Raw genomic sequence first — 23,535 nt, forward strand, 5'->3', positions numbered from 1 at the left:
GGAATTGCCTACCCTGATGACAGCTATTATGTATTTTCTTTGACCTCTCTTCTGAGGATGCAATTCATTTATACTGGGCTATTACAACTAATTAAAACAAAGCTGCAAACAGCAGGGAGTGTGTGGAGCAGCTCCATCTGCATTATGCTGATAAAAACCAGTTCACATGGACATGCGGTCGTTAACTTGCAACCATATGTATAGCTGTGTGTTTCAAAGATATTCTGTTTGATTTGAACACAAGAGAGTTTTCATCTCATAGTTTGTAAATCACACTGTACTTAAGAAGAAGGAGAAAAAAAGCAAACTGTGCTTTCCACTGGATTTTTTTCTCTTCTCTAATAAACAACCATCTACCTCCTTCCTTTCTAGGTACATTTGGCATTTTGCATTTGTATTATGTCCCTTTGGCAGCCCCTGTTTAGGATTTCCTTATATTAACATTCAGCACAAAGGAATCTCATCTTCAGGGTCCAATGGGCTAATGGTTTCCTTCGGCATCTGAATAAATCAGCAGCTGTGGCCTTCAGCCATTTTGTCCTTCCAAAATAAAAGTGACGGGAAGCTGCTTGTTGTTGTTGTAACAGTTCTCACACATGCTCTGCGAGCAGGATACAAAGCCTTTTTTCTGCACAGATGACTTCATACAAAACATACAGCATTAGAAATGTAATTTTCCCCTCACTCCATCAGTAACAGCAATGTAGCCCAACTTGAAGTGATTAGAAGATAAAAAGTTTGCTCAGAAGTCAGTTTTATTAAAACATTTGATATATAAATACTCATATCACAGTAAATGCACACACATTATATATGTGCCTGCATTTCTGTGCCACTGGCAGGATGATGGTATCAACTGAAAGTGCTTTTTTATTCAAAGACAGTCACTGATACCTGTGCAGGCCCTTTGTGCTGGGTTGCCAACAGCAGCTGAGGCACTGACACAGCAACTGGAATATGTCATTCTTTGACACTGAACTTCTCTTTCTGGCACTCTCACTCCTGTGCTGGTTCTGGTGCTCATATGATGGTTATGCACATTAAGTTCAATTTTGCCATCCGGCAGGAAAATTTAAAGAAGGGAACTGTTAGTCTTTAGAGCAATGTGGACTTGTAGTTGAACTATGTCTGATTGGAATTTTTAAAATTCCATATAAAACCAGTCTATCACCAAAAGGCTGGATCAGGTGCAGAAACTCTGCACAAACTACTTGCACTCAGGGAACTATTTTGAGTGTGATTGTCTTTTGTGGTTTTGTTGTGGATTGTTTTTTAATGGAAGTACAGCAAAGACACACCCTGAAGGCTCCAGGTCACAAAGACACCGTTTTATCTCGAGAGCCTTTAGGAGAAAGGGATGTGAGGTTACCTGTAAGTTTACATTTTCCTGCATTGATTTGCCTAAACTGACAATGCCATGATCCGGGTGCTCCCATCAATACCCCAGGCTTCCACAGAGGCCAAGACAAAGCAGTGCGAACACACTTCATGCCTTAAGCTCAGCACAAAGCCTCTTCTCTCTTCATCCTCCAACAATGTCAGATTGTCATTAATTTTCTTGAAACTGGCAGCATTTTTGTGAGTGCTGTTCAGGCGCTTTTGAGTTTATAAATAGCATCCCCAAAGGGCAGTCATTCTGAATATCTGTGGAATTGCCAGAGTTGACCAAATACCCACTGTTAGAAAATTCTATAATAAAACATGATTTCCCCTGACAATTACACACCCTCACCTTCAGTTATACCAGCTGAACTCTGTGTGCTTCTAGAGTAGATGCTTCAGTAGATGCTTCTGTGAAGTGTATAATTATTCCCAGCAAGCTACTAAATTTTACAAAATAATATTTCCTGCATTTTTGGTTCTGAAAGTTATTATGTTAATAACAACTGACAAAACCATTAGGCATTACTGCAAGGAAAACATTGCCCAGTGCTAGAAAGAACACACATGCTTGGCCATTCCCCCTGCTTGGCCCCAGAAAAATAAAACCCTATAGATTTTCTGTTGTCAAAAAAAAAAAAGCCAGAATTATGATTGGATCTATTAAATATTAAATATTTTCAATGAGAATTGTAAGCTCTCCTCTTAGTATGGAACTTGTGACTATGAAGAAGGGCCCCTTGGCAGCACTTTGAAGGCTTTCACTGATTATTTTTTGTTGTTGTTATGCAGAGTAAGAACTTAGATGTTTATCTACATTCCTGCAGGCTTGTATATCCTCTCCCTCGGGGCACTGATGCCTGATGCCAAGAATACACATCAGGTTTTCTAGAGAGGCAGCAAACTGAGCCAAACAGACTGAGCACTTCATGACCACCTGATTGCCTTATATTTTCCCTCCTAAGAAGTTAAAGTATTGAGGATTATTCATTTTACCACAGTGTATTCCCTCCCACAAAAGCAGCAGACTATGAGTTTTCTGTTTCACTCATTGGCTACAAGTGTAAATTTTGACTCTGTAATCCCATTTTAACTGTTACCAAAATTTCAGCCTGAAGGAGGAAAAGCAGCACCTGTTTTGCTTTCAGAGCCAATGAAGTTAGAGACACAAACAGAAGATTGGATTTACAGAAGTTTTTTGTTTGCAGAGAAAAACACCACAAAGAAATTAATACAGAATAGTTTGTTGCATTTTTGGACTTGCATTTGCCCATGGGGAAGTGCAGAGGGGAACGTGTGACAGAGAAGGGGAACGTGCTCCAGCATGCCCCTGAGTTGCCAAAAGTGTATCATCAAAGGTATTTGCAAACCTGAGTGTTTTTCCTAAGGAAGCAACATTTAACTAACTCATCAGCTGATTTGTGAGTTGATTACCCACAAATTTGGACATGGGTAACACATACTTATCCTACCAAAAATTATTCTTTAGCTGACACTCTCCCACAAACATCCACTGAGAGAACAGTTTGCAGACACAATGTTTCCTATTCTTTTTCACTTCTCCATCGGTGTTATTTCCAGCCCAGACTGGAAAATCAGCATATCTTCTTCTATCTAATTTGTCTTTATGCTTCAGCCCTTCACATCAAATTCCTTCTTTTTCAGAAATTCATGTTAATAGTTATTCCAGAACTCCTGCTGTATTCAAGAACTCCCAGTCTCCATTCATTACCTTTTGTCACAAAGAAGAGGGAGAACAATAGTTTTGTTTAAATACAGTGGTCTGCTAAAAGATCATATTTTTTCAGAGCAAGCTCCTAGAAGATAGAATTGGTCTGATATAAGGGCAGAGAGCAACACATTATAGAAGGAAGGAAATTTCCTGTTTCAGCAATTTTTTCACATAGAATCAGAGCTCTATCATGTGAAATCAGAATTCCAAAACTTATTCTTGTTCCAATTTGTAATTAAAGCAATTTGTGCGATGAATATTCTAAAAGCCACTTGCTTCTGGGGAAAGAAAAATCGTTTAAACATTCCATGTTTTTCTTTCAGTGTATATATTTGTCTCATGACTTGTCGATAAAGACCAGATTTAGGGAGTTTAGTTCTTTTAAAACAGTTCTCTGGCATCCTAGTTGACTTCTCTGTGATCCCTTTTCTTCTCTAGAGCAAAAAATCCAAGTGTCATTGACTGGAATATTCTTTTGGATTTTAAGATAAACAGTGAGGAGAGGCTCATTTCATCTGCTTTTAGGTGCATGCTTCAGCTGTTCTGGTGATGCAGATTCACTTGACAATCTATGGAAAGGAAGAAGCAGGCACTGATGGGAAACAGTTCTTCAGATCCTCAAATAAGTGCCTGAGTGATAAAAACCCTGGAAAGGTGCCAGCATCTTTCTGATGGTTGTGGAGGGAAAACACACAACCACCTTAGACTTGACTAAAGTTGGATAAAGCAAATGCCATCATATAAATTCATTTTGCAGCATCTCTGTGTTAGTTTTGCCTTTAGGTTCTGCTAAACTTCTGTTTTGCTTGCAAACAAAATCAGCAATGCAGAGTTAGATTTAGCTCATGACTAAAGCTTACAAGCAGCACTGCTCAGAATCAATAGACACAAAATGGTGGTGGATGTGCTTAGACTGGAAATTAGAAAAGAGATATTATGGCAGAGCACTGCCATGATATTCTGCAACAGCATTGATAGAGGAGTTTGGAGACAAGTGACAGTAATGGTTCTCAGGATGAATCTTGTTCCTTCTATGTACCCGATTATTATTCAGTGATTTGCTTCAGTAGCAAGAAAAAGGCCTTGGTTACATTGTTCCCTAAGTCCATGTATTAATATACACACATATCAAATGTATGTTTGTAGGTGTGTGTGTGCTGTATGCATACAGCTCTTTATTCATCTTCTAGAAGTCCTGGGCACAAGGGTCATGTTCTTACCAGTCCGTGGAAAACAAAGGGCCCAGGCATCTGCGTACCTTCACAGGCTGATACCATGTACAGTGTGGCTTTCACTTTTCCTGTTTTGCCTTTGATGTCCAAACATGCAGGAGCAACTCCAACACAGCACACAGGTGCCAGAGCAAGCTTAGCAGTGCCAAATCTGAGTCCTGGTGACAGCAGTCATGGTAAAAATCTCAGTGAGCTGGCCAGTCTGCAGTCTGAAGTCATAGCATGGAAGGATGGAATTGTTTAGGTTGGAAAGACCTCTGAGATCACCAAGTCCAACCTTTCACCCAGCACTGCCAAGTTCACACAACCAATAAACCATGTCTGCAAGGGCCACATTTACTCATCTTTTAAATATCCCCAGGGATGGTGACTCAACCCCTCCCCTGGGCAGCCTGTTCCAATGTTTGACAACCTTTTTGGAAAGAATGTTTTTTTATAATATCCAATCTAAACCTCCCCAGTGCAACCTGAGGCCATTTCCTTTAGTCCTGTCACTTTCTGCTTGAGAGGAAAAAGCACCTCCCACTTGGTACAACCTCCTGTAAGGAGATGTAGAGTGAGAAGATCCCCCCTGAGCCTCCCTCTTTCCAGGCTGAACACCCCAAGCTCTCTCAGCTGCTCCTCATCAGACTAGGTTTATTAATGGGTTATCACAGTCCCACTTTCCCTCTGTTTCTTTTTCCCGAGAAGGACAGTCTTCAGACTGCCAGAAGGACATCCTTAAAAAGGGGCAGGTAGAGGCAAGACCTGCAGTAATGACTACAGCACTCTCCTGCTCTAAAAGGTAAAAAAAAAAAAAAAAAAAAAAAAAAGAAAAAAAAAAGCTGAAATCTTCTCTCAGCTTCTCAGCTTTGGCTGTTGTCCCACAATACTGAGATACCACCCCAGCCCAGGAGTGCTGGAACAGTGCTGTTTGACAGCTGCTGATTAACCCCTGTGCTCCAGCAACAGTGATAGTGCCATACACAAGCCAGACACTTAAACTGTCTCCACTTGTGCAAGCTGTGACCTAGAGTATCTGTTTCTATAAGGTGCCAATCCAGCACCTGCCACAAGTGTCTAGCTCAGAGCAAGGGAACAAAGGGAAGTCCCAGGGACACATCCTCCAGCTGCAATCCCAAGGAAGTGTCACAGGAGGACAATAGAATGCCTCTTCTGCAATGAATGAGTGGGTGTTATTATGAGACACATAAAATATGCACAGAGTTAAATTTCACCCCTACCAAAGACAAGAGACACAAAATAAGCCTAATTTTACTACACTCTGGAGTTTTGCTCTACAAGGTCCTTGAAGAAGGTCACAGTGGGATGAGTGACATGGCAGTATCTGGTAACAGCATTGTAACTTCCATGAGAAAATGTGATGCATGTGATGTAGTAACCACATTCTCCTAGTCTGCATTTGAAGAGAGGAAGGGAGAAAAAAAACAAGACCCATTATGTCATTTTTGCATGGTGACTTCTTTTCTTAGAAAATGAGATTTTTGTTCCTGCTACTTACTTATTTTTGTCAGTACAACAGCACTGCCCTATGCAGTCCTCAGTCTCCTATTGCTCTGCTGTGTTGACATTCATATATATTTGGCGTTTTTTCAACAGCTTAATCTCCCTTTGCCCATTCAATTTTTCTCCTTGTCCTTCTCACCTCCATCTCCACTATTTATTTTTGTTTAAATTGTGTATTCATTTTTATTTCTTTCTGTAAAACCATTTACAAAAGAGTTGGTATCTAATCCAGATGTCTGTTCTATGTATCTTGCCATTTGCAGGAAATGCTGATAATTTTTGCAATGAGCTTCAGGATGACTCTTGTCTTTGAAGTACCAGCTATTCACCTGCCGCCTTAAAAACCCTGTCAAGTCAGTCCCCAAAGAAGTTGTAACAGTCACAAATGTGTTATAACTGCCTGTAATTTTGACTGTCTCATTTTATAAGTCACCTGGTTTTCATAAAGTAACCTCTAGCCCCAATTTCAGATAGTCTGCATGTGGGAGCACAGCTCGATCCCAGCAGCAGTGGGGCAGTACCAGAGCAGGAGAATAGAAAATCCATGATCTGGGAAGGCAAAGGAGCTCCAGGCACAGATGCAAACCAGAGAAGCTGAAAAGACAGGAGGTCAGAGTGAGGAAAAGACTGATAAAGAGTTGTAGCCCACACAGCAAACACACACCAGGGAAACAAAGGCCTTCTCCAGGAAATGAGCACAAGTGTTGGAGAGGAAACTTACCTCACACAAGAGCTTTGTACCAGATAGATCTGAGCTGAGCCTTGGAGACCAAAGCCTTTCACCTAGGGAAATTGATTAATTCTTGTGTTTGAGGAAGCCATCTGGAAGATGTTGGAGTTTCATTTAAGTTCTTCATATTTGGAGAATTTCTGTTTAAAAAAATAAAGAAAGTAAAAAGACATGAGAAAAGGGAGGAAATTACACAATTACTTAACACAAGAAAAACCCGAGCCAATTCACCAAGCCAAAACAGGCCTGGAGTGAGTGATTTATCTTTCACAGCTTGCAGATTTAGGGCATGAAAGTACATATTAAACAAGAGAGAGGAGGAATCACAGTAAGGAGGGTCTTAGGGGGACATTGGGTCTTGGGGTAGAAATTATTGAAGAAGAGGAATAATGGTCAAAAAGGGGCTGCTTACCAGAGGAGCCAGAAGGGAGAAGGAGCTTGGGTTGGCTGAAGGGCTGTTCAGAATTGAGTCATCAGCTTTTTTTATCCTGGGAGGAGACACAGGGTGCAGAGTCTGCCCTGTGGGGTGTTAGTACTGGAGACACAAACCCTGAAATTACAGAAGGAGAATTCAAATGGTTTTATTTTGTTTATTGCTTAACTTTGGGAGAAGTGCTCCTGATCGTTACATGCTATTTTTTTATCTTCTCCACCTTTAACAAGTTGGTGTCATATTTAACACAGTGATTCATTAGTGTGATGGGAAAGGAAATTTTCTCAGGTGTCTGGGCTGGGGCTCAAACCAATTTTCACAACAGTCCTTCACAGATATCAAAGCCAGCCCTTATGGCTGCCATCCAGGGCCCTCCAGAAATATTATAGAAAAGCTGAGAGCACTTTTATGGTTTACTTGGGTGTTGGAAAAAGGCTGCAACTGCATTAAGCACTGTGAAACACCTGTTCCCAAAAGTCCCCCCATGTGGGAAATGACACAGGCCACAATTCTGCCCAGGATCAAATTTTATTCCAAGAAGTACAAGAAAATAGTACTAGTCCAGCCCAGGAGGAGAATCAAAAGGACTTAATGGAAGAAGAGGAATCCAGCAACAGGCAGATTTTAGAAAAACAGAGTTTAGCCCAGTAGGAGTGGAAGGCTGTAGGCTACTTCTTCAAAATATAAACCAAAGCTTCTGAGTATAGTTTTTGCAAAGTGCAATCAGCTTATGACAGTTTATTGTTTTTCTGAGAAAGCTTCCTTTGTCCCTGTGTTTTTTCTACAACAGATATTTATAGAAATTGTAGTCATAAAGTTGCTAAAAGCACTTCCTGTAAATTACATAAAGGTCTGTCTCCCAGTATCACAAAGACCTTGTGATATCACAAGCTTCCCAATACTTTTCAGACCTTTTCTTACAGAATAGAAGAGCTCTCTGACTGTTACCATACCCTATCCATGTGCTCAAGGAAAACACTTGCCTGTGGGAGACAGTCACTGGCAGACAGTAGCTGGAGCAGTAACTGCAAATGGTTCACTTTGTCAGTGGTGGTCTTGTTGTTGGGATTTTCAGATCTTTAAAATATTTTCTTGAGCTGCTTTTTCTTCAGAAGTTATTTATGCAGATTCACCAGCATACTCCATGTTGTTCATTTTCCCTGGAAAAAAAGTGCCTGTGATTGTGGCCTCTCTTTAATATCCATCAAAATCTTGTGTGATTCTACCTCACCCAGTATTTTCACAGTGAAGTAGCTGTGCACCTTCTGTTTAGATCTATTCACCTTTATGGATGAGAAGACCCTGGCATATTCCCAGCAAAATTAGACAGTTTAGAATACAGAACATTCTGAAATAAAACTAAAGTGCCTGGGTTAATTTTATATCCAACTGAGCATAAAATGGTTGATTGCAGTCTTCAAGAGGAAAACATGAGATTAAAGAATTGATCTAATCTGCATTGTAGTTTGTTAGAAAACATCATGTATTTCAGTGGGCCTAAACATGCACGCTGCCTGGAGTTCAAAGGAAAAGCCAAGCATTTTTAAACCAAGCAAAAGGTTTGAAAACGTGCAGAGCACAGTTGCATAGTAAACAATCCCATGAGCTCATGCTGTGCCCTTTCTTTGCCTGCCTTTGATGTTGGAGCTCCCATTTTAATTGTACAGACTTGGTCCTGCTGCTTGTGAATTTGCTGGGAAGACCTCTCATCAACTTTGATTGTGCAAAAAAAGTTGCTTCAGATTCTTACACGGCTTTCTAGGACAATGAGGCAGTTTTGTATTTTTACTGTGTGATGGAATCCTAAATTCCCCCATGTGGAAAGGAAACAGAACCAAGGCTGTGTTGCACTCTCTGCTCCCAGGGACAGGAGGAACTGCCCCCTATTTTCCACCTGTTGTCCTTTTTCCTTTCTTCACCAAAATGCCAAAAGGAGACAAGCAATGGAGCAAAAAGGATCAGTGGAGGTACAAGGGGAAGGAGCAAAGGAAGGATGGGGGCAGTGGGCTGTACTGAGTTGAAACAGCACCATAAAATCTTAGAGGGGTTTAGGTTATGAGGGAGCTTTGAAGTCCATGGCCCCTGCAATGAGCAGGGACATCCTGAACTACATCAGGTTGCTGAAAGCCCCGTTCAACCTGACCTTGAATGTGCCATGGTGGTGGCAGAGAGGAGGTGGCTCTGATGCCTCCCACACTGTGCTGATGCTGTAGCACAGTATTTTTGAGGGGAAATGGGATACTACGTCCCAAAATCCAATGCCACCCACTGTGGATATAATGCTGCCTCCTTCTTCTCAAAGGTGTCTTATTAGTTCTTATGCAGAGAGCCATCAACACAAGATGTGTGATACTCTGCCTACATTTCCCAATTGCTAGAGAAGGATTTTGACAGCAAGCTTCCCCACAGGAAAGGAAGGAAAAATAACACAGAAAAAATTGGAAATAACTTCACTTGTCCAGCTTGCATCTTCCTAAACTCCATCATATTCAGTAAAGAACAACTTCCCTTGAATTTGACTCTGTCTGTGACACAGATGCCTGCCAGGGGTCACTTCCAAAGGTGGTCTCCACTAATTCAGTAATCCCTGACATAAGAGCTGGTGGCAATTATTAATTGAGGAGAAAACCATCGGAGGCTACTCCCAAGAGCAGACTAATAGAGATTGGCCCTAATCTCTACAGATTGTTTGAGATTAAGGTTTATAGTGCTACAGAAAGGATTTAGAAAGTGCCAGTGGAGGCCAGCATTGTCCCAGCCTTGTCCCTGGCTGCTGCCACTGTTTTCCCACAGGAGACAGAAAGTGATGGACCCAAGCAAAGAGCCCAGAAGTGTAAAATGTCTTTAGCAGGAGCTGCAGGCACCATGGAATGGAGAAATATTCAGAGGGAGGGGAGCAGAGGGGCTTTGAGCATTACACAGCTCATTATGGCTTTCACAACGTCTGGCAGCATCACACACTTCTAATTTAATTTGGAATTGAGGTGATTTCCCAACACATTGTTTTGCTCTTGAAACCTCTCCCTCGCTTCCCCTTTAGCTAATTTATTAACAAACTAGGGTGTTTGCTGTAGCAGATGAAGCAACTTGCATTCACAACATTGGTTTAAAAATAGTAACAAATGTAATAGCTCAAATACAGGGTGTCTACTTGGAGAGTAAACATGTCTTCAGTGTTAGCTCAGCTTTTAAAACAAACTCAGTAATTGCTTCCAGAGGTAAAATATTTGCAAGCTGTTATTACAGCACACATTCATTAAAGGGAAGGAAACACAGTTGTCTCTTTGGAGCAGGCAGACAGGAGCAGAGAAAGCTGTGCTCCATAATTAATCTTCAAGAGCTGTCAGGTACCTGTGTCTCTGACAACTCAACATTAAAACCCTATCCATGGAGAATTCATCCGTGCTGCTGTTTCCCAAGCCAGCAAAAGAGGTTGTGAATTTGTTCATTAATTTCTGGGAAACGCCATGGCTCTGTCTCCGAAAGCAAATAACCCAGGGAGATGTTAAATGTCTTGAGCAGAGGATGTAAACCTGCAAGTGATTTCAGGGTTTGAATATTGTGTATTCTTCAAAAGCAATGGAAGGGGAGGGACTGTGCCAGCTAGCTCATGTCCTTACACAGATGTGTTTTTTCTTGAAAGTGGCTGTTTCACGTCAGAGAATATGATCCTGCAGCTGCTAAAATTGACAGCCAGCTTCTTCACACCAGGATGGGCTGGAATAGGGACTGTCTGGAGATAACAGAAGCAGCACTTCACTTTTTACAGATTTCTTTAGAGTTGTGCAATAGAACATGTCTCTGGCTTTTGTTGTTCACAGAAACATCCCTCACAGACATCAGCACTTTCGATCATGGTTGTAGTTCAACTTCTCCTGTCCTTGACATAATTTGGAACAATTTTGCACTAAAAATAACCAGGCAGGAAAAAACAACCAAAATAAAGAGCTCAAGAAAAACATAAATCTACATTGTTTCCTTCTCAAGGGATAATAATAAGGTGATATGGCAGCAGGCCACGGCAATAAAATGCCCCATATCTACACTGCACACATGCTGCATCAGAATGGCACAATTCTGTTCACAGGAGCACAACCTAAAATTAACTGTCAGGGGCTCCATACCACAGCAAGCTCAGTTAAAATTCTGATGCTTAAAAAATCAAGAGTCTCACTAACACTGAGGGCATTTGAAGCACACAGCCTGCTTTGGAGCTTCTAGCATTTTCAGTGGGAACGCAGTACATGTGAATCCCAGGGTTACTCACGTGTTTTTCAGTAAACACTGGTCTGGATTAAACCTCTCTGGACTTAATTTTTAGCCAAGGGCTACTTAGAATTTAGAAGCTGGGAACCCTCACAGGCCTGGTTCACTCCAGTTGTGTAACATGCACACCAATGTTGTGATCCCCCATACACAGCCAGGAGCAATGCTTATCTTTTGTAGGAACCCCACTGCCCAGATCTCTTGCCCAGGAGGAAGACTTCATATTACAGCTGTAGTTTTTCCTGAAATGCTTTGAATCCCCACTATACTGTACTCCAATTAACAGGACTGTCTCAGCAAAGACTCCACCTCTGTTAAGGGAAGGCCCCTATGGATCAAACATCCATGGCATGCAGCCCTTTTTCTGACTTGGGAGGTGTTTATTTGGGGCTGAAGCCCCTTAGGGAATTGCCTGCTGGATTTTTTTTTGTGTGGATATGTAAAGCCAAAATTTGACAAAAAGCAAAGAGAGACCTTCAGGAAGCTCCTACCCTTGGGAGCATCTTGCTGGTGGTCACCGTCCATTGGTCTGGAAACTTCCCCATCCAGCCCACAGAGAATTTGGGCTTTGTGAATTCTTCTCCTGAACTGTCTGTTGTACCCTTTGCCTTGTAGGTCTGTCTCAGGAACCTGCTGTGGAAAGGAAGCAAAGATCTTCAGATTTCCACACTACTGCCCCTGTTTCTGCCATCTTCCAAGCTCTTGTGCATAGGTTCAAAGGAAAAAAATCATAGGAAGATATTCTTTGACCAGGAGCAGCAGCATATGGTAATCCTGGTTCCCTTGCACTCTATTATTAAGAAGGAGCCTCTGTACAGAGGAAGGAAATTCTATAATTATTGTCTGCAAGGATTTCCAACAATCAGAACTCATGATCCACAGGGATTATTTGGTTGATGGTGAAAAGTGTTTCATTTGTCCTGCTAGAGAGGAAGCTCAGTGACTCACTGTTTGAGATATAACAATGATTTTTGCCAGACCAACTTCCCACAAAGGAGAGCATTTAGTGTAAACAAATCACTTACTGTGGAGCAGGACTGGTTTGCAGAGCAAGAGAGGACAGAATTTACTGCAGCAAACGCAAGCTGGAACAGCTCAGTCACTTGGGAGTTCAAAACATCAGTGCAAGTGTAATTTCTGTAATTTAATTATTCTATCTCCCTTCACAGTGTACAAGAAGAACAATTCTTTTCCTCTTCTGAGCAGTGATTTTATGTTTAAGGGTTGTTAAAATCTTTTCCAGCTGCTCTTTTTTCTAGAAATGTCTAGAAGTTTCTAGAAATGGATTCGTTGGCTATATCAAGTGTTTTTCCCAAACCAAGGACATCTGCAGCCTTGTCAATGCCATCTAGACTGGCAAGGATATTTTAGCATCTTACAGGTGGAACCAACTGATTGTCTACAAACCTGCCTTGGCTTTTCTTAATAAGATGTTTCCTGCATCTTACAAACACTGTTTTGTTCTTTTTTCAGGAAATGCAATCAGGTTGATTAGGGACAATTCTAATACATCTCCTGTTGTGTTGTGTCTGTATAAGTTGGACTGTTCTGTTCCCCCTATCATGTAATGGTTCTGCCCTGGTTCTCCCTTCCCTCCTTTATGCTGCCAGTTATCCCAACTCCTCCCCAGTTGCCCTGGAGACTAATGTACCCTCTCTCAAATCCCTCCCCAGTGCCCTGTCCGTCACTCAGTGCTCCCACCCTTCTCTCTAGAAACTTCCAGCTAGAGGATCGAGTGATTGGTTCAGGGGCTGGGGCCCCACCCGGAGCTGGGGCCCCACCCTCAAGTTATCCCCATTGAGGTTTTCCCTAAGTCAATCTTTTGTATCCCACTCCCCTCTAAAACCTCCATTCGTCCAAGGACTGACTCCTCCCCTGTTTCCCTCCCTCCCCCCCGCCCCCCCGGACTTTCTCTTTGGCTGTGGGTTCCCCTGGGAGCCAATAAACCGGGATACACCACAGCTGGAGAGCGCTCTCTTCTTGTTTCTGCTGACTGTAGCCACAAGCCAAGCCACGTCCTACCACAAGGTCGCTCTGCTGTCGTAGCACAGAGCGTTTGCCTCAGGTGCTGTCCCGAACCACGGAGATTGGGATAGTGCCCCCGTAGTGCTAGCGGTGCTGGATAGCTAGCCGGGATGTCCGAGAAGGACAATCCTTCCCCAGCCTGACTACTTCAATCTCCCTTCCTTCTTTTCTGAAAACAGTCACCCTAATTGTTCTTCTCCAGTGCCCTGGAACCTCATCTGTCCTCACCACACTGTTCTCAGGGAGGATCACTAACATCTCATCCTGCTTGCAACAGCTACTTAACCATTTTAAATAAACTTCCTTTCTTTAAGTGACTACTGAAGGAAAAAAGGCCTTAAACCTGTCACCTATTATTATTTCTCATTTCCTTTCACGTATTGGACTAACTCATCTTTCGTATCTTTGGAGAATGTCCTCATGTTATTTTTCATTCCATTTCCTGGTTGTATCTTATTCTGCCCCTCATATTTGTCCCTATGGTTATAGCAGTCATAGGCATGAATTCATCATGCCCAAACCCATTTGATTCAGGACTTTTGTCACACGGGGCAGCAGCTTAGCTTTTCTCTGACAGATAACAGTAAGCAAATACATATTAACTAAAATACCACAGATTTTTTTGCAATGGTATTTTTTCATTTTTATAACTAGGCATGCAAGAGAGAAACAATTTGATCACTGAAAGCACATTTTATTCTGTTTGAATATCTGAAATCTAACTGTATGATTAAACAGCTGCTCTAGCAAAGGTTGGATAAACCCAAACTCAAATACTTTCTGAGTATTTTCTGAATGTTTCCCACACTAGCCAGGAAACAGTATTTTAACAGTTCTGAAGTGCTTCCATAATACTGTTTTTCTCTGATATTTCTTATTTCTACTGTTTAATATGTTTTTATTTAAACATAATTGAGAGTTTTGATAGTAGTTTTTTGCAGCGTTTCTCTAAGCATGATTCAAAGCACAAACTGAACCTGTTCCAAAATGAATGAAAATCTGAAAGTCCAGATGATTGCCTTCGTGAGCTGAGGGCAAAGCTTGAGCCACCTGGTATTTAGCAGTTGTATTGCTGCACACTTCCCATCTTTAAAATCCTCTTCAATCATTAGCTGATCTCTCACAGCTCAGCAATGCAGGTAAAGTCCTTTCTTCCTGCCTGGCAGGAAGAGACAAAATGGTGCAGTGAGTTGAAGAGGCACAGAGCGAATCCCCATCCGTGCCCCCATTCAGAGCATGATTTAATTAATCTTTACATGATGGTAAAAATGGCTGCATCTTCCTTTTTAGTCAATGAGTCATCCATCTCTTTCATATCTATATTGCACATCTTTGTCCTCTTGCTTTTTACGAAGAAATTCTACTTCTTTTTTTTCCCATCTGCGTGGTCTCTACTTTCCCTGTGAAAGCTGTGGTGCAGGAAAAAGGATCCTGTCTTGCTCTGGGATAATCTGTGCATTTGTTGGCTGACAATCAGGTAAATAGCAAAGCAGAGAGATTTGGCACAAGGCAAAGTCTGAGTGTTTGGTTTTTTGGAAATTTTTTTTATTGTTTCTAGGGGATTTTTTTCCACATCTCTTTTTGGGAACGTTTCACTTAGGCTGCCCTTCAGTCCAGGGAGAGAATAGGAGCCCATTATATGAAAGCCTGAGGTTTGATGTTACAGCTATTCACAGGAAAGTGGGACTTTCCTTTTATTGTTCACAACAAGCATTTTCCTTCATGAGAAGCATAATAGAAAGGCAGTTCTGAAGTTAGGGGAAAAATGTTTTGCCCAACTTTAATCAGATATTAATTGCTTGTGAAGTTTTACAAGAAACATATTGTTTGAGCTGAAGAACACCAGCTGATACTTCCTTTCCTTTCTGAATGCATCATTACTAAATAAATATGGGAAAAGATAAAGTGAAAGTATTCTAATGTTTCACAAAAAAACCCAGCCAAACCAAAAAAAACTTAAAACCAACACAACAACAACAAAACAAAACCAACCAACCAAACCAAAAAACTGCTAAAAATAGCTGATAACTGGTGGTGCTGAGTGTCTGCATATGGTCTGTCTCTTCTTGGGGGTGAATTGCTCGGTTCCTGGATCTGTAGCACCTCTGCATGGGCTGAGCCAAGAAAAGTGATTCCTCATCTCTGCTTGCAGGATTCACTGCTAACCCGGGGTCATTTCCCACCTGCTTGGCAGCTCTGTCATGAAACATCTTAGAGGTGTCCATGCTAACCCTTTAACTGACAGTTTTTCATCCATAGGCAGAAATAAATCCCTGTGCTTTTCAGAATAAAACTTGACCCAGAGCATAAAAATTTTAGCACTTTTCAAGCCTGGAGTTTTGTTAATATCAGGCAAAGCTTGATCCATTCCCACCATACAGCCCCTTCTTTTATGGAATTTTGAAATCTTCTTTCTAACATATATGTTCTGGTATAACAAAGTTAAGTAAAACTGGAAGCCAATGAACCTCAAAAGAGCATTAAAAACAATATTCTTCTTTAATCTTAAAATACTTTTCCTATTCATAATGATTTAATGAAGTCACACCAAAGATTAAATTGCACTAATTACATAATTTTTGAAATTAAACCCTTTTAACTATAATCTAACAGAGTATAATTAATGCTGGCATGCACAACCATTAATTAACCATGGAGCTTTTACAGAACTTGATGTTTTTAATGGGAAATTTCTTGTAGGAAATTTCTTGAGTAATTTTTTTTTTGTAAAGTCACCCCAGGACAGAATATTAAAGTTACTGTAATGTAGGAAAGATCCTGTGTTAAGTAAATGCATGAATAATTTGCCTTCCAGCATTGCTCTCTAGAGGGATGTGTGCATCCTTTCCTGTGCATCCTTTCCTAGGTGTAAATATTGGGAAAGCTCTCCAAGCAAAACTAGAGGCACAGAATTAGCCTTAGGCCAAAAGTTCTTTCCATGTGATCACAACCCCACTTAAGAGGGCACTTGGCCATTTTTGCACATCCAGCAGGCTGGTTCACAAAACTCAGTTTGTTCATTGTCTTAGACAATGTCACATTACTCCAAAAAACCCATCCAAAACCAGGTCAAATTTAGGATCTCACAAGAAGTCCTCTGAGGAAGGGAGCATTTGGCAAAAAAACTCCATATTTTTCCTTGGTGTCTTGGTCATGGAACTCATTCAAAAAGAATTTTAGATGGAGAAGTTGCCTGAAAAAAAAATATTAGAAAGATCAATGGAGTGGTATATATTACACCAATATTCACTGTAGCTCCTGAGCATGGAGGAGAGGTAGCTACACAAAGCCTTCACCTTTTTCATCCTCCCTCAGCCTGTCAATACCATGAACCCAGCAGGAGAGCATCCCCACAGCTGATTTTTGCTTGGGCTCTGCACACTGCCAGTCCCACAGTCCTTTTGGTTGGGTGAGCATTGTGGCCTCCCACAAACACTCTGGCCATGCAAGATACCCCCAGAGAAGAGGAGGGACCATCTTCATCACCCCATGGTGCTCCTGCTGGAGCCCCAGGCAGCAGGTTCATCCCTCAACCCCTGGATTAAAGGCTGGGCTTAATGGTTTTAAAGATCTTTTCCAACCTAAGCAATGTGATGATTTTACACTTAGGATGTACCTGCGTGTTATCAAAACCCGCCTGCCTCAAGCTGGCCCTGCAAACTTGAGTTTTCCCACCGTGCAGAGCTGTCCAGTTTGGCCAGGGCCCTCATGCACAGCTCTGTGGAGGCCATCAGCAGCCACAAATCACCAGCTGATTTGTGTGGGGCAGTGGGTCAGGCCAAAAGGAATTGATATTGTTGATTGTTGTCTTGAAATGCTGCAGCCTAATCAAGGCAAACTGAGTGAAATTCACCAGGAAAACTGAGAGCTCCCTGTCCAGATGAATGTAAGAGGAAAACTGAGCAGGGCTGGCTGCAAAAAAATGTGTGGGAGGTTGTTTGTAGAGATGTCCTGTACTTCCCACACTGAGCAATGCCACCTTCATGTGATCTTGGTGCTCCCCACTGCATTCTGTTAGGGACAAAGCAGAAACAGGAGGCTGCAAATGCCACTGCAGCCTGTGGTGACCCAGCCTCTGATGCTGCCTGGGAATATCTCAGAGATGTTTTCCTGAGATGTTTTCCTGGGAATGCAGGGAGGTCTCAGCAGGGCTGCAGGGAAGCAGGTGGCCCTGCCAAGTGTTTGTCACTTGATGTATTTGGCATACAGCAGTTCTGGGAAAGATGTTAAGTGAAAACAGAAAACAAGTCTGTATTGACAATTCAGACCAAAGTGGTGCAAAGTAGATGAAGATGACTGGCCCAGCTCAGAGCGGGGAAGTAGTGGAGCCACCATTCCTGGAGGTATTTAAAGGATGTGTAGAACATGGCACTCAGGGACATTGATTCAGTAGTGGGCTTGGTGTGTTAGGTCAGTGGCTGGATTAGATCTCAAGAGTCCTTTCCAACCTAAATGATTCTATGATCTGCTGTCTGATTTGCTCCATTACTTTTCTGATCCTAATTTGTTAGCAGCTCCATCTTCTCTGAAGCCACACAGACCTTCCCAGAAGGGAATGATGGGCAAAGAAGGGCACCTGCCCCCCTGCAGCACCGTGTCCCTTTGGGTGTCTCACACTGGCAGCAGTGAGAGCAGCACTGCCACACTGTTGTTAGATGGCACTGAAGAATGTCTCTGACTTGCAAATGTTCTTTAACGTAACACCAAAATAAGACAATAAAACTTTAGAGGGAATGTGGTGCAAAGGACAGATGTGTCACATCAGTGGGGCAAATAAAGCACTTCAGTCATAGGTGCCTTAATGAAAATACTCCAGAAATACCATGTTTTAGCCCAGGCTTGCTATGGGGTCATAAAAAAAATCCTTAAAATCAAACAAATAAAATGTTATAAGTAAGTAACAAATATATAAAGGGCATTTTTCACACTTTGGTCTTGAAATGCACTGATGACACACACAATGAGGGTGCATTTCAAGATAATGGGCAAAGTTAAGGCTCTGTTTTGAAGTATGTAACATGCTATTTCACACATGGTTGGGTTTTTTTTGGAGAGAATGAAGGTGTTTATTATTTATGCAATACATAGAACCTGCCCATTCCTATCAGTATTCTGTGCAGACACAGAACTGAAATATTTGTTCAATGCACATCAGTCCCTGTCCACAAAAGTGTAGATATGCCAGCATGAAAGCCAGGCTGAGGGTAAAGGGGCCAGACCTGTGCTCTGTGCCATGGGGAGAGTCTTTGTGTCAGGAGTAGCATGATCCAGTTTCACCTTTTCTGCATATTCTAATTAGCCAGCAGCAGTCTTCCACCCAGTACCACTCTGGGCAAGCCAAAAATAGCACAAAGACTCAGCTCTCTCACCTTCCTTTTAAAAGCTTTCTTCTTCCCCCCCTATTTTTCCTAGGGGAATGGCTATTATGACTTTTTGAGCCTGGTTACTCTTTTTTTTTCATCTTCATTTCTGATTTCATTTCATCTCTGCCAAAGTATCACAAACTGAATCGCCAGTTTCTGTTGCAACTGCAAATGCAAGCCCAGCTCCTGCTGTGAAAGAGGCTCTCAGATGGAGATAGAGGCAGTGGATTGGTATCACAAACAGCTGGAACCAACAGTGTGAGTGAGCCAGGGTGGGAGCAGAGGGGAGATGAGCCACCCACAGGTGCTCACCTGGGACAAGATGAGCACCAACTACAGCAGTCATGAGAGCAACAGTCACCCTGAGGTCAGCTTGAGCAACCTGATCTAAGGAAAAACTTCATGGCAGGGAGGTTGGAGTCAAGTGAGTTTTAAAGATTCCTTCCAACCAAGACCATTCTATGATCCTCTCAAACTCCATCCTAATGTCCACATTTTGCTACAAAAGCAGCTCTTTCTAGCCTGCTGTAAGTTCTGCTTTCTGTGAAGCAGCTACCCTGCAAACCCAAGAATCACAGCATCTGTTTATAGCTTTAAAGGAAAGGTGAGTTTCTACCCCAAAGGCACAGAGCTATGCATGATTCTCACTTTGCAAAGGAGAATCATGCTCCTCCTGAAGCCTGCTGTTTGCACACAGATAAAGAAGTTGTTATTGTGGTGGAATAAACACACAGTCTGTTTTGCAGACCTAGGTCAGGCAGAAGAGGTTTGTTTGTGCTGCTGTTGGAGAGAAGGCAGCGATCCGTATGAGCTGATGCAAAATGAAAGTGCTGGGGCTTGTGTACATTTTCAGCAGATAAAAAACTGCCCCGAGAAAAGGCATGGAAAGAAACTTTGTTAGAGCAGATGTGCCCCTGCCTCATTGGTAACTCAGGGACTGCAGCCCTGTGGCCTCAGCACAGCTTTGCTCAGCCTGTCCCTCTTGCTCCAGATGCTGCCGTGTCCTCAAACAACTTCCAGGCCTGTGTCCACATTATCTATTATTTCACAGTGCTGTGATTCCAGGCAGAGCTCCTGCTTGAGGAGGGAAGGATCTGTCTCCTGGCTTCCAAGGATACTTCAAAAAATATTTCATTTCTTCCTTCTTTGTCTTGCATGACAGATCCATAGCTAAAGATGGGGCAATGTTGGAACATTTCTTATAGAGAAGAGCAGGTATCAGGCTGGCAGAGTAATTCCTGTGCTGAGTTGTGTGCAGGAGCCACACCACACCGTCTGTACTGCCCATGGGCTGTATTGCAAAAAACCCTTCAACTGCATGGACAAAGTTGAAAAAAACCCACAGGAGAGGAAAAAAAAAAAAATTAAAAAGCCCTCCTTGTGTTGCATCTCTCTGTCAGTAGATGGCTCTGCACGCCGTGGCGCTGCCGGGATAGCCACGGAGCTGTGGCGGGACTGGGGCTCAGGATGGGCTCGGGATGGGCTCGGGATGGGCTCGGGATGGGCGGGAGGCAGCTCGGCTGCCGGCGCTGCTGCAGCTCCTGCTTCCTACCTGGGAAATTTAGAGGTGCCCCAAAACCTGCAAAACCCCACGGGTTCTGTCTAGCCACTGTTTTCTCTGTCATTTTTCCCAACCTGCCTTTATTCTTTTTTAACTGATGCCCATCCCACCCTGCTGGCTCCGGCGGTCCAGCCCAGGATGAGCACGGAGTCACCCATCACTGCCCATCCCAGCTCTGGCTGAGCGCTGCTGGCACTCGCTGGGTGGGTACCTCAGCTCAGCAGCTCCGGCAGCCCTGCCCTGCTGCCCGCAGCATCCCGGGCACCGCAGCTGCCTTTCCACAGCGGCATCGCATCCCCGAGAGCGCTGGGAGCACCTCCACTGGCCACAGGGTGCCCTCAGGCACCGAGGCAGCAGCTGCCATCCGCCACACTGCAGAAAATACAGCTCAGAACAGAGCCTTGTAGCATCTCTTCCCATGCCTAATGCTGGAAGCCTCCAGAGGTCCAACCTGCTTGGCTTTTTTTCCTATCTGGCAACTCAATTTACTGGCGTTTGTCTCCTGTGACCGTGCAAAATCAAAAATTGAGTTTCATAGAGAACACATTTAGGTTGGGGATGCAAGCCAAAAGCATTCTTATGGAACAGGACAGGCTTGGAACAGTCAGGGAAAAGTGCAACCTTTCCAGCTAGAGCAGATTGCTATGGAGATATCAGGAAGATTTGTCAAGGGTGGCAAATGCCTGAGTGGTTTAAATCATATAAACAGATTTTTACCTACACAGTAGCATCCAGGCTGGCAAAAGGGGCTGCAGCTTTACCTGTTATCTAAAAAAACTGATAGTTCTCTAAAATTAGAATCATAGAATCATTTAGGTTGGAAAAAAACCCTTAAGGTCCTCAAGCCCAACCTTTAGCCCAGCATTGCCAAGCCCAGCACTAAACCATGTCTCCAAGCACCACATCTACACATCTTTTAAATACCTCCAGGGGTAGTGACCCCATCCAGCCCCATAGGCTCCTGTTTGTCCAAGTGGTGTAGCAGGTCACTGACCATTTCCCCTTGCATTTGGGGGGCTTCATTTCCTCCTCATATCTGTTCTCCAGCTCAGGGGCCTGGCTGTCTGGAGAACAACTGGTCTTAAAAGACTTAAATATTGAGGTAAATAAGGCATTAAGTACCTCAGCCTTTGTCACTATGTGTCCCTTGCGTCCAATAAAGGACAGAGATTCTCCTTAGCCCTCTTTTTGTTGTGAATACCTTTATAGAAACATTTTGTATTGTCCATTACAGCAGTAGCCAGATTAATTTCTAGTTGGGCTTTGGCCCTTGTAATTTTCTCCCTGCATAACCCCACAACATCCTTGTAGTCCTCCTGAGTTGCCTGCCCCTTCTTCCAAAGCTGGTAAACTCATTTATTTAGCCTGAGTTCCAGCCAAAGCTATCTTGTCAGCCAGGCCAAGTCCTCTCCTCCACCAGCTCATCTTGTGTCACATGGGGACAGCATGCTCCTGCACTTCTAGGATTTCTTCCCTGAGGAATGACCAGCCAGCCTGGACCCCTCTGCCCTTCAGGAATCCTGTACTACACTGTAACAGTGATTTTTGTTCTCTCCCTCACCACACAGGGTATGATTAAGAAAGGTCTCTGAAGTTCCTTAGGCAGGGGATGGCACCATTTCTACACTGAAGAGGCACAGAAAAATTTTCCTCAGGGGATTGGAGCTGACTTGAAGGAGGTTGCCTGTGAATGGGGGGGCTTGGTCACTTCATTGGATCTGGGCTGGAAAGACCCCCCTTTATCCACACTGAGCCCCTTCAAAGCCCTTCCATCCCCAAAGGACACACATTGTTCTGCCTGTGCAGAGCATTTCTCAGCTGGAACCTCACCTTAAACTGGTACTACAACTCTGTTATCAATGTTTTGTTGTTTCTTTTTAAACCCTGCTGCCTTCCCTCCCACTACCTCCACTTTTCTATTTATTTCCTCTATGTCTGAGTGTTTTCATTTATGAAGATAAAAGCCATGGAGAAGTGAAAGTGAGAAACTTTCCCACTTGAATTTCCACAAAGGCAAATCCTTGACCCTGAGCTGCCAGAGAAGACCCTTGCATGGTGGCAGCATGCCTGGTCCCAAAGAGGGACACAAAGGCCCCATCTGTGTGAATGCAGTGTCCAGGCACTGGTGCCCAGCTGTCTGCATGCTGATCTTGGTGGGACAGCCATAGACACAAACTTGGCCACAGCTCTCCCCAAGCAATTCCTGGGGTGTATTCAGGGCTTAACCCAACACAGGAGCCATGCCCAGCAGCAAACTGGATGCACACATTCCTTTAAAAGGTAAAAGTGTAACAGGATGGATGCAGCCTTATCATACCATGCAACCTCAAGGTCAGGGAAAAGGCAAAGAAGACTTTTATAAGACAAAACTGAAAGTGATTATGTTTCAAAATGGAAATTAAAATGTTCTCTCTCAGCAATGCTGAGCTTTGGCTCCCTTGACAAATTCCAGACAAATCAAGGCAAGAGCGTGCTCATTTGGACAGACAGTGGCTGAAAGCCATTCCTTCAGGGAAGCTGGCACAGCATGCCCAGCACACAGAACAAACCATGCTCTGCCTATTCCCACCTGCCACCAGAGCCCTGTGTTCAGCAGGGTCAGCTTCTCTGGGGGATGTCCCTTGGGCACTGCAGGGCACCATTTGGAAGGGAAATGTAAAGAGCCCCGTGTCACATGCACTATAAAAATAGCTACATCCATCTACAGAGCCTCTGCCCTGCTTTTCCACTCAGTCCCACGTCCTCCCTGGAGCCACAGCTCCCAAACAGATCTGACTGTGCAGAACCTGTGTCCACACCGTGGCTGGGCAGGACTGTGGTTCAGGCATCTTGGTGCAGACCACTTCATGGGCCAGTTTGGTGGAAATGCGGAGTTGTGGAAGGCACCAGGTGCTTTCCCTCCCGTCCCACCTGCTCTGCTTTGGCAGAAGGTCACAACAGGGTGGCACAGGAGCAGTGCCAGGCACCACAGCTGGATTGGGCAGCTGGTGTGTCACAAGAGCCCAGAGTCCAGGATGTGTCCCAGGACCTCCATCCCCTGAATGCAGCTGTTGTTTGGGTAAGCCACCCATGGCAGCCATCACCAGGGGACTTCAGTGACTGCTCATATTTCTGCTCTTACCACAAAATTTGCAAAAGACCCCAAGATCTCTAGAGTGGCCCCATAGTTCCAAAAGGGCTGCCCAAGCCATGAGCAATTTGCTGCTGGGGTTGCCTGGTCTGTTGCTCTCTGAGATCCTCAGCCTTCCCATGCCTCACTTCTTCACCACTGAGCACAGGGAAGGAGACATCCTCCTGCCATTTGGTC

General features: G+C 43.5%; 1 long non-coding RNA gene across 2 annotated transcripts; it reads right to left on the minus strand.

The window, feature by feature from the left end:
• Window positions 1–2,559: 2,559 nt before the first annotated feature.
• On the minus strand, window positions 2,560–7,133 carry LOC143693541 (uncharacterized). Of its 2 annotated transcripts, none has more exons than XR_013181306.1 (3): window positions 6,993–7,133; window positions 6,572–6,720; window positions 2,560–3,681 (listed from the first exon to the last, which is right to left on the minus strand). It is a non-coding gene; the product is annotated as an uncharacterized LOC143693541 (long non-coding RNA). The 2 variants fall into 2 exon arrangements; XR_013181307.1 differs by lacking the exon at window positions 2,560–3,681 and adding an exon at window positions 5,208–6,444.
• Window positions 7,134–23,535: the final 16,402 nt, after the last annotated feature.

The sequence above is a fragment of the Agelaius phoeniceus genome, chromosome 3 (assembly GCF_051311805.1).
Source record: "Agelaius phoeniceus isolate bAgePho1 chromosome 3, bAgePho1.hap1, whole genome shotgun sequence".
Taxonomy (NCBI): domain Eukaryota; kingdom Metazoa; phylum Chordata; class Aves; order Passeriformes; family Icteridae; genus Agelaius; species Agelaius phoeniceus.